The following is a 12,404-nucleotide window of genomic DNA, read 5'->3' on the forward strand; positions in this document are numbered from 1 at the left end:
GAGGCATAGTACAGTACAACAGTGTTTGTTTTTTTATGCTGTACTTTGCTGACAGTGGAGTGATCGAGACTCGTTAATAATTACCGAAAATTCTTCCACGACTGTAAGCTATTACTTGTCCTTGTTTCCTGTGTAGCCGACGATGATGATGATGGTGATGATGATGTTGGGGTACGATTCGTGATGGCCAGGGTCGCTTCTAAAAAAATAAAGTTACGTAGCTGCTCATTGGGAACTTACCCCTGGTGAAATAAAAATAATTAGTTTAGTTTTCGTTTAACAAAACTTCCCCCCCCCCCACACAACCCATGCCCGCCCCCTAGGTCGACTCAGCCTGAAATGAGTACCCGGTCTCACGTCTAATAAAAACCCGGCGCCTCTCAGCGACGGCTAACAACAGTGGCAGATTTTGATTTAAAGCTTTCGTGACTGCAGGGATTCATCTTCTTGGTTCTTCGGTAAAGTAACGTAGAATGGAAATTATAAAATAATAAAAATGAAACAAAATAAAATAATTTTCTCACGACGTTTCGGCCACAACGCAAGCAGCCGTCCTCAGGTGGAGAGCAGGTCTGTCGAGTAGACAGAGTCATTCAGACTCATTCAGACTCTGTCTACTCAACAGACCTGCTCTCCACCTGAGGACGGCTGCTTGCGTTGTGGCCGAAACGTCGTGAGAAAATTATTTTATTATGTTTTATTTTTATTATTTTATTATTTCCATTCTACGTGACTTTACCGAAAGAACCAAGAAGAAAGTCGTGAGAATTTTTATTGTTTTATATTTTATTATTTTATTAATTCCCTTCTACGTGACTTTACCGAAAGAACCAAGAAGATCAGTGGCAGAGTCACATCGGCTCAACACAAACCGCGCAAATGAGCGAAGTTGTCGTAACATCGTGATGAGCACCGGCCACAACACCGTGCCCCACGGCTACCTTAATAGGTGCTCGCTAACAGCACTTGCTCCCAACAGCCTTTAAAAGGGCATGTAAATAATCCCCGTTGATGGTGTTTACCTAACAAAGACAAAGATCCCCCGTGTAGCCCGGGCAAGTGCTGTTAGCGAGCTCGCAATTTCTGATTGCTGGCAACGGCACACGAGGGGATGGTGTGGACGGCACCAAGCCCGGCCGCCTTTGTCTCCCCAGGGGCGATGTTTACTGCACACCCGCACCAGGCGCTCATTCGAGGCTGAGTCGACCTAGGGGGGAGTGGGGTGACCCAGGACCGGTCCGGATAAATCATCCCTGCCAGCGTTGGCCGTGAGCAAAAGTTAAACGTTAATTGATTAGGTGTGGCCCTGTGAGCCATTCGGCTCTTGAATCGGGTGCAACCGCAACAAACAAAAAAACAAAAACATGAACAAGAAAACATCTTAAAGTGACTAAGTGCAAACAGAAAATCCAAGAAAAGACAGCAAAATATTGCAGAAAAAAATCACCGTACACCAACGCTGTGTGCAAATATCCCAGTGGGATGCAAATCAAACAACAACAACAACCACAAGACAACTTAGATTAAGGCCATCAGTCTAACTCTGTACTACAGCAAACAAACATGGCCAAACGAAAAAACGTTTCGAAACATTTTCGAACTCGCGTTCGTTGTGGTTCTTAGCGCAGCGTAGCGAGTTCGAACGCGTTCAGACTCAAAGGTGTTGCAGCAAGACCTCAAGCCACGAATTTGCCGGCTTTATTGTTTTTGCCCCGGCGAAGACGACCGGCTGATGGGGCAAGCCTGGACGCTTCTTCTCAGGAGGTCTACGAGCCGGACACGAGAGAGCCGGACCAGACCAAGTGACAATTCAATTCCCCCCGTATCCCCAGGCACCCCTGTCGGCTCGTGCGACAGTGTTGCTACCCGGAGTGTACTCCCATGCCCACAGGCATTGTCACACAACGCGCACACTACACACACACACGCACGTGGGGGGTGGTGGGGGATAGGGGAGGGGGTGTGTGTGGGCTGAGTTTAAATAACTCAGCTCCGAGCTCAGCCACAGTGTCTCGAGCGAGAGGTTGAACAAGGAACGAGACGCAGCAGCAGTGCACCGACCAGGTAAGAACGCTCCTGTGCTTAAGCTTGGACGCCTCTTCTTGGTTCTTTCGGTAAAGTCATCACGTAGAAGGGAAATAATACAATAATAAAAATAAAACATAATAAAATAATTCTCACGACGTTTCGGCCACAACGCAAGCAGCCGTCCTCAGGTGAAGAACAGGTCTGTCGGAAAGACAGCGTCTGAAGGCGCTGTCTTTCCGACAGACCTGTTCTTCTTGCGTTGTGGCCGAAACGTCGTGAGAATTATTTTATTGTTTTATTTTTATTATTTTATTATTTCCCTTCTACGTGACTTTACCGAAAGAACCAAGAAGATGAACCTGTGAACGCCTGTTAAGAGCTTTATAGATAATCGGATTCATTCACCCCCAGTATTAACTACAGATGCTGGTTCTTGATTTCAGCCGGAACGCTTCCGAAGGCTGTCCCAGAAAGGTATTCCCGAGTGAGAAGCTGACATCAGCGAACACAGGTGAGTGGATGCACCTGATGTTTCTTTATTTCTGGATTAGACGCTTTCGTGACTGCAAGGATTCGTACTCTTAGGTTGTTTCGGTAAAGTCACGTAGGTAAAATTTTTAAAATAAAATAAAATATTAATCAATGAGTTATTTTCATTTATTATTATGTTATTTTATTACTATTTTTACCTGCTTTTTTCCCGTCCAAATTAAATGTGTTCTTAGCACGAGAGTGATTTAGGGGCAATACAGTCGCAATAACGCTCGGTCTTTCGTATGGCTGATGTTGATGCGGAGCAATTGACACCTGTAAGATAGGATTACTGTGGATAACTCGTACCCGGCGGCTTTGTGGTCTAGTGGTAGTGCCTTACGCCAGCAATTCTCAACGCCAAAGCAGCAGAGCTTAGCGGCGATTCCAGAATGGATGCGCGGCGTCCCTTGAATAAGCTCGCTCTGTCTTAACAATGGTAACTACGTCACTGATGAAGACGTAGTCACTACGTCACTGATAATGTAGTTACTACGTCACTAATGTAGTTACAACGTCACTGATAATGTAGTTACTACGTCACTGATAATGTAGTTACTACGTCACTGATAAGGTAGTTACTACGTCACTGATAGGGTAGTTACTACGTCACTGATAGGGTAGTTACTACGTCACTGATAATGTCACTACGCCACTGATAATGTAGTTACTACGTCACTGATAATGTAGTCACTACGCCACTGATAATGTAGTCACTACGCCACTGATAATGTAGTTACTACGTCACTGATAATGTAGTCACTACGTCACTGATAATGTAGTCACTACGACACTGATAATGTAGTCACTACGTCACTGATAATGTAGTCACTACGCCACTGATAATGTAGTTACTACGTCACTGATAATGTAGTCACTACGACACTGATAATGTAGTCACTACGACACTGATAATGTAGTCACGATGAGCTGTCAAGCTCTTTGCCCACCACAAACACCCAGTTAGGGGTCACGGGGGGGGGGTGGAGGGGCTCGGCAGACACCAAACTCGAGCCGTCTACAAGTTGACCAGGCTGTATTTTTTTCTCACCAAATGATTTTTAAAAAAAAATTTGGTCGCTGGAATGTTGACAGCCGACTTTGGCGTGACGCCCTTAATCCAGAAGTGGATCAACCACGGCTCCTGTTGATGGATCTCGCCTAACTCACAGCAGCGATAGAGAAAGCGAAACGGTGGCTTCTTCTTCTTGGTTCTTTCGGTAAAGTCACGTAGAATGGAAATAAAAAAATAATAAAAATAAAACGTGATAACATAATTCTCACGACGTTTCGGCCACAACGCAAGCAGCCGTCCTCAGGTGAAGAACAGGTCTGTCGGAAAGACGGAGTCTGAATGACACGTCCTGGGCTTGGAGCGTCTATTTAAGCTGGGAGGGAGGAGGAAAAGCGCCTTGACAAAATAATTTGCATATCAAGAGGAATTTTAGCATATTTATGGGAAATGCAGACATGCGACTAGTACTACTTGTGAAATGCGTAGGAGGTTTGGCGAGGGGTTTAAAGTCATGTTTTGCCCGTGCATTATGCAGGACCAGCAGCATCAAAGGGAGGGGATAGGGGGAAGCATTAATAAAGGGAAGGAATGTTAACAGTATGTAGCTGCAACAAATGAAACGGTGGCTATGAGATGTTAACTACCTCGCCAGGTATACAGGAGGTCGTGGCTTGGATCCCGACCCTGACGCCTGCTGTATATTTGGAGTTTGCGTGTCTCTCTCTCTCTCATCATCATCACGGTGGCTAGGAAATGTTAACTACCTCGCCAGGTATACAGGAGGTCGTGGGTTCGATCCCGACCCTGACGCCTGCTGCTGTATATTTGGAGTTTGCGTCTCTCTCTCTCCCCGTGTTCGCGTGGATTTTTCTTCGGGTCCTCCGATTTCCCCCCTCCTCCACATTTAGAATCAACGTCACGCGTTTTCGAGTAATCTGGCTGATGCTTATTAATTTCCACACGACGACGGTGACGATGAAAAAGAGAGTGGGGGGGGGGTGCCCTTACCTGGCAAAATACTAAATGATATTTGGCAGAGTAATACACTGGTCAACAACAAAAACATTTCTGGCCTGGACTTTTGCAGCTATTTTAGACTAATTTCAGGGTGCTGATTCCAAATCTGATCTCAGATTTTCTCTAACACATCTCATTTTTATGCTATCGGCATACCCCATTTTCATTGATTTTACCTGAAATTAACTCTGTCACTTATGATTGCAAGTTGTTGCGAGTCAGTGACTGCTTTAGTGTTAAAGTATGGTGCTGTATTTTTAGGATAGTGTGTTGATAATATAATTTTATGCAGATATCCACATTTATTTAATATTTTTCTTCTGCAGTTTTTATTGAAAATGCAATAGTGTATAGTAGTGTATATTGTGGTGTATAGTAGTGTATATTGTGGTGTATAGTAGTGTATAGTAGTGTATAGTGTAGTGTGTAGTGTATAGTGTAGTGTATAGTGTAGTGTATAGTAGTGTATAGTGTCGTGTATAGTGTAGTGTATAGTGTAGTGTATAGTGTAGTGTATAGTGTAGTGTATAGTAGTGTATATTGTGGTGTATAGTAGTGTATATTGTGGTGTATAGTAGTGTATAGTAGTGTATAGTGTAGTGTGTAGTGTATAGTGTAGTGTATAGTAGTGTATAGTGTAGTGTATAGTGTAGTGTATAGTAGTGTATAGTGTAGTGTATAGTGTAGTGTATAGTAGTGTATAGTGTAGTGTATAGTGTAGTGTATAGTGTAGCGTATAATAGTGTATAGTCTAGTGTATAGTAGTGTAGTGTGTAGTGTATAGTGTAGTGTATAGTGTAGTGTATAGTAGTGTAGTGTGTAGTGTATAGTGTAGTGTATAGTAGTGTATAGTGTAGTGTATAGTGTAGTGTATAGTAGTGTATAGTGTAGTGTATAGTAGTGTATAGTAGTGTATAGTGTAGTGTATAGTGTAGTGTATATTGTAGTGTATAGTGTAGTGTATAGTAGTGTATAGTGTAGTGTATAGTAGTGTATAGTGTAGCGTATAGCGTAGTGTATAATAGTGTATAGTGTAGTGTATAGTGTAGTGTATAGTGTAGTGTATAATAGTGTATAGTGTAGTGTATAGTGTAGTGTATAATAGTGTATAGTGTAGTGTATAGTAGTGTATAGTGTAGTGTATAGTGTAGTGTATAGTAGTGTATAGTGTAGTGTATAATAGTGTATAGTGTAGTGTATAGTAGTGTATAGTGTAGTGTATAGTGTAGTGCATAGTGTAGTGTATAGTGTAGTGTATAGCAATTTATAGTGTAGTGTATAATAGTGTATAGTAGTGTATGTTGGTGTGTGTGTGTGGTGTGTGTGTGTGGTGTTGGTGGTGTGTGGGTGGTTTTTAATGCGATTCCGCTTGGTGAGCGAATGACAAGGGGCGAGCAATGTGGTCCAGCCTGTTCTCGCGAACATTTCTGGCTCAGTCCGAGTTAAATGTTCCAAGAACAGGCTCCCACTGTGTGTGTGTGTGCTGTACCTGTGTGTGTGTGTACGTGCGTGTAGGTGCTTGCCTACACGAGGGGTGGGGAGCGGTAGTGTAGTGGTTAGCGCGCTGCGCTATGAACCCGGCGACCCGGGTTCGATTCCCACTCACGGCCAACACCCAGTGACGATTATTTGAACCGGTCCTGGGCCTCCCCTAGGTCGACTCAGCCTCAAATGAGTACCTGGTGTGATGTGTAAACATCGCCGCTAGGGAGACAAAGGCGGCCGGGCGTGGTGTTGGCCACCCACCCCTCGTGTTTCCGTGCCGGCCTTCATAGGTGCTCGCTAACAGCACTTGACCCTACAGTCTGTCAAGGCTATACGGGGATCTTTATCTTTGGTGTATTTACGGGGAGTGGTGGTGCAGCGCTTAGCGCTATGGACCCGAGTTCGAGTCACGACCAACAGCACGCGGTGGCGAATATTTGAGCCGAGAGTGGGCGTCCTCTACGTCGGCTCAGCCTAAAATCAGTTCACGGTGCGGATCGTAAACATCGGCGCTGAGGGAGACAAAGGCGGTCGGGAGGGGTGGTATTTGGTGGACACAGCACCGCCACGTGCGCTGTGCTGTCCTTAATAGGTGCTCGCTAACAGCACTTTCCCCAGCAGTCTGTTGTATGTGTGTGTACCGAATGTTCAACTTAAAAATTGCTTAAGTGGGCAACTGTGGTTGTCCCAGCTGATGACGGACGCTTGTGTTGCGCCCGAAACGTCGTGATTTGTTTGATTTTATTCCTAACCACGTGACTTTACCGAAAGAACCAGAGAGCACGAAAGCTTCAAATCAATATTCAAATATAACAATAGTTGCACCCTTTATGGCAATACAACAGTTCTGTTAAGACGTTCAAACAGCAAACAGAAACCGTTTTTCCTGTCTGCATTAAGCGCACACACTTTGATGAACATGCAGACACAAAAAAACTGATTACTAATCGCATCGTAACAACTGCCTAATTACTAATCTAGTATATAATTACAATACCCCACCCCCCAGCCGCCTCAAATCGTTGCACCTGATGAGTTGATGAGTTAATGGTGACGTCACCCTGCTGCTGCTGCTCTGTATAAGCAGTAGAGTGACGTCATCTTTAATTAATGATGATGTCACCCTGCTGCTTATATAGTGCTTATATAGAGCAGCAGCAGGGTGACGTCATCATTAATTAATGGTGACGTCACCCTGCTGCTGCTCTATATACGCATCAGGGTGACGTCATCAATAATTAATGTGACGTCATCATTAATTAATGATGACGTCACCCTGCTGCTGCTCTATATAAGCAGCAGGGTGACGTCATCATTAATTAATGATGACGTCACATTAATTAATGATGACGTCACTTTAATTAATGATGACGTCACCCTGCTGCTGCTCTATATAAAAATGGGAGACAGAGCAGAGCCTCACCATTCTGGCGAATTGCCCGATGATGCTGGATGCAATTACCAGCGAAACGTCTTGCTACTCAAAAATTGTAAATGTTGTGGTTTCACGCTTCAACACACCGGTGGGCTAAAGCAGTGAACTATTTGTCTTTTGTCAACGTGACACTTTTTTACTGATTGGCCGTGTCGGGTAGTGGAGGGTTACCACACATTTATAAATAACGCGATCTAAACCCAAAAACGTTGATTATGGACAAAAAACATGCTCTGATAACATGATGTCATTGTCTTAGAAACTGATTGGTCCACACCAGAGACAGCTTTCTTTAGAGCCCAGTCTCAGCCGGTGTTAGACCAGAGGACGCCAAAAGGTGAACGGCACTAACGAAATTTCCTCTCAGGGCATGTACAACATTGCAAGCTGCTCACCCCGAGATTTGAATACCCCCAGAGTGGCATTCTCTTTGTTGCTTAATGCCTCTTGGCGTCCTCTGGCCTAACACCAGTTGAGTCTGGGCTCTAAAGAAAGCTGTCTCTGGTGTGGACCAATCCGTTTCAAACACAATGCATCATCATGTTATCAGAGCGTGGTTTTTTGTGTTTGTTTGCATATTCACGACAAGTAGTGTGTGTGGTTATTACTGGTAGGGTCCTCCTGGTTACACCAGCCCACAGGGGATTATTGTGTCCGTCCTGCAGGGAGGGGCTGGGTGGGGAGGGAGGGGCTGGGTGGGGAGGGGAGGGTGGAGAGGGAGGGGCTGGGTGGGGAGGGGAGGGTGGTGAGGGGCTGGGTGGAGAGGATGGGGCTGGGTGGGGAGGGGAGGGTGGGGAGGAGCTGGATGGGGAGGGTGGGGAGGGGCTGGGTGGGGAGGGTGGGGAGGGGCTGGGTGGGGAGGGTGGGGAAGGGCTCGGTGGGGAAGGTGGGGCTGGGTGGGGGGGTGGGAGGGGTTGGGCTGGGTGGGGAGGGGCCGGGGGGGGGGCTGGTCACCCCGTGGTGCCCTTATAAAACTCAACGTTTAACCTACTCACGCCGGCTTGTGCCCGCCCTCACAGTCAGGCATATTTGCGGAATACACCACGCCACCGTTGACCCTGGCCATTGACCGAGCAACCCAACGTTCCTACCAGCTCCCTCCGCAGGAATGTGTTGCAGACAGTATTCCTTGAAAAAAAAAGGATTCTGTTTTTTTTTTACATCCTAACACAGCTGTTTTATTACCAGAAAAAGTAAAACTTATTCTGAACTTCTTTCGCACCGTACGTCACCACCCGGGGCTCATCGGAGGAGCGTGGGAAGGGCAGGAAGATATCACGCGAAAAGCAGTTCTAAAGACATTCGTTGTTTTTTTGAAATCTAGATTTAAAAGTGCAAAGCTCACAGTGGCTTCCTGTTGAGGCTATACGGGGCACCTTTGTCTTTGTATAGGTGTGGCAGTGAGTGCGTGAATGTTTGTGCGAGTGAGTGTGCTGCTTGTATGCAAAAGTGAGAAATGCATCATCCTTACCATCATCATCGTCACCACCACCACCACCATCTTCGCCACCACCATTATCGCCACCACCACCATCGCCACCACCACCATCATCATTATCGTCACCACCACCATCATTATCATCGTCACCACCACCATCGCCACCACCATAATCGTCACCACCACCATTATCGCCACCACCACCATCATCATCATCGTCACCACCACCATCGTCACCACCATCATCATCACCACCACCATCATAGCCACCACTATCATCATAGCCACCACCATCATCATCATCGTCACCACCATCATCATCGTCACCACCATCATAGCCACCACCATCATCATCGTCACCATCATCATCATCGCCACCACCACCACCGTTGTCGTTATGTATTATTCACATCGCCTCGGCGTGCGTAGTTATTAAGAAGGAACACACACCGTGTATCCATTCACAGCGTACCAAAACAACTTTTAAAAAAACTTTCAAACGCTAAAGTGCGTGCCCAAAAAATAAAAGTTCCCATCTGTTCCGCAGGGCTGTTATACGTAAAAAAAAACTAGTTTTATCTGGCTGGTGGGACGTTCACTTCCTGTGCTCGTGTCGCCAAACACGTCACGTAACTGGCGCGTGCCGAACGCGAGATCGCACAAAGCGAGGCCCGCGGAGAACGAGGGAAGCAGAGAGCGAGACCCGCGGAGAGCGAGGGAAGTCGACGCGAATGGATTTGCCGCTGCTCACGCTGAGTGTGCGCCTACCTACCAGTCGTGAGCAATTTGCCCCGGGGCAGCGGGAATTCATGTTGGGTCGTGTCAAAAGGTCAATGCCCTTAAAGCGAGCATTGAGCAGCTGCCATTTGTACTGCACCGTCGCCCTGAGCAAAATTGTGGACATTCCACATTCGTGTGGCCGAGTTGTCCGAGATAAGCGGTGGCGCACACGTGGATAGCGATCGCCACGTACACACATTACACTCACCCACTCACTCACCCACTCACTCACCCACTCACTCACCCACTCACTCACCAACTCACTCACTCAACCACTCACTCACTCACCCACTCACTCACCCACTCACTCACCCACTCACCCACTCACTCACCCACCCACTCACTCACTCACCCACTCACTCACTCACTCACTCACCCACTCACTCACTCACCCACTCACTCACTCAACCACTCACTCACTCATCCACTGACCCACTCACCCACCCACTCACTCACCACTCACTCACCCACTGACTCACTCACCCACTCACTCTTGGTTAAGTGCGGTGTGAAAGAAGTTCAACATATACACATCATACTTACCCACTCACTCACTCACCCACTCACTCACCCACTCACTCACCCACTCACCCACTCACTCACCCACCCACCCACTCACTCACCCACCCACTCACTCACCCACCCACCCACCCACTCACCCACCCACCCACCCACTCACCCACTCACTCACCCACTCACCCACTCACTCACTCACTCACCCACCCACTCACTCACCCACCCACTCACCCACCCACTCACTCACCCACTCACCCACCCACTCACTCACCCACTCACCCACCCACTCACTCACCCACTCACCCACCCACCCACTCACCCACCCACTCACTCACTCACCCACTCACTCACCCACTCACCCACTCACCCACCCACTCACCCACCCACTCACCCACTCACTCACCCACTCACCCACTCACTCACCCACCCACTCACTCACCCACTCACCCACCCACCCACTCACTCACTCACTCACCCACCCACCTACTCAGTCACTCACCCACTCACTCACTCACCCACTCAATCACTCACTCACCCACCCACTCATCCACTCACTCACCCACCCACTCACTCACCCACTCACCCACCCATTCACCCACTCACTCACCCACTCACCCACTCATCCACTCATCCACTCACTCACCCACCCACTCACTCACCCACTCACCCACCCATTCACCCACTCACTCACCCACTCACCCACTCACCCACTCACTCACCCACTCATCCATTCAGGGTTGGCTACGTGCAGCAGCTGCTGTGCCTTCACGTTGACATCGAGATCCTGAACCACATCGCTGCCATCTACGCGCACGAATAGATTGACGCTTGTGGTTGATTGCCCCTCGTGGTTGATTGCCCTTTGTCGAGTCACGCCGGTGTAACGCCGGTGCTGTTCGCCCCTGCGTGGGTAAATAAAAGCAGTACAACCGGTCATCAGCTCCCCTCCCGATCCAGCTGAAACCGGACGACGAGCTGTTTCACAATCGGTATGAAGGTGGCCTGCGAGTGCGATAACTGACGTCTCCGATTGGCACGGGTTGGCGGCGTACGGTGCGAAAAAAGTTCGACAAACCTAGATACACCGCACCTCCGATTAGCGCGGTTGGCTCTGCACGGCGCAAGATACATTCAGCACACGTGTACATTCCTCCGTCTCACACCGACTTACATTTTTTATCTTCTTGGTTCTTTCGGTAAAGTCACGTAGAATGGAAATAATAAAAAACATAATAATAAAACATACTTGTATTCTGTTTTATTTTTATTATTTTATTATTTACCTTCTACGTGAAATAATACAATAATACCAATAAAACATAATTGTATTCTATAATGCTTTATTTTTATTATTTTATTATTTCCCTTCTACGTGAAATAATAAAATAATGCTAATAAAACATAATTGTATTCTATAATGTTTTATTTTTATTATTTTATTATTTCCCTTCTACGTGAAATAATAAAATAATACCAATAAAACATAATTGTATTCTATAATGTTTTATTTTTATTATTTTATTATTTCCTTTCTACGTGACTTTACGTTGAACTTCATTCGCAGCCTCCGTAGCCGGCCGCGCTAATCGGAGGTGCAATGATGGCACATTCACGATTTGATGACACGTGATTTTGAGGATTGATCGTGACAGGCGAGTTACTAACATCGCGGAACGCGGAGAGACGGCGTTGGCTTGGGGAAGCATTCATCCAGCAGTGGATCGATGATGATGATGATTGGGAAAGGGCTTGAACTACGATATACACACTATGAGACCTCCTTTACCAGTGGCAAAATATAGTAATAGGTTTTTACCCTTTCAACTGGTTCAAAAACTGACACCTGTTTGCAATAACCACAACACAAGCAGTCAAAATGCAAACAAAAAGAAACAACTCTGATGATGATAATGATATGCACTGTCCTTGAAGTTGATTGGTCCACACCCGAGACAGCTTTTCTTAGAGCCTAGTCTCCATTGGCGTTGTCTCGGGTGTGGACCAATCAACTTCAAGGACAGTGCATATCATTATCATCATCAGAGTTGTTTCTTTTTGTTTGCATTTTGACTGCTTGTGTTGTGGTTATTGCAAACATGATGCCTTGTATAAAGGTGTCAGTTTTGAACCAGTTGAAAGGGTAAAAACCTATTACTACG

The 12,404-nt window shown here is 46.6% G+C and overlaps 1 protein-coding gene across 1 annotated transcript in view; it reads left to right on the forward strand.

The window, feature by feature from the left end:
* Positions 1 to 1,976: 1,976 nt before the first annotated feature.
* Positions 1,977 to 12,404, forward strand: part of LOC144736627 (villin-1-like) — a 40,756-nt gene continuing 30,328 nt past the window's right edge. The window contains exons 1-2 of the mRNA XM_078619191.1: positions 1,977 to 2,064; positions 2,472 to 2,539. The gene's annotated coding sequence lies outside the window, so the exon portion shown is untranslated. The remainder of the gene's footprint in view (positions 2,065 to 2,471; positions 2,540 to 12,404) is intronic.

The sequence above is a fragment of the Lampetra planeri genome, chromosome 62 (assembly GCF_965212315.1).
Source record: "Lampetra planeri chromosome 62, kcLamPlan1.2.h2, whole genome shotgun sequence".
NCBI lineage: Eukaryota > Metazoa > Chordata > Hyperoartia > Petromyzontiformes > Petromyzontidae > Lampetra > Lampetra planeri.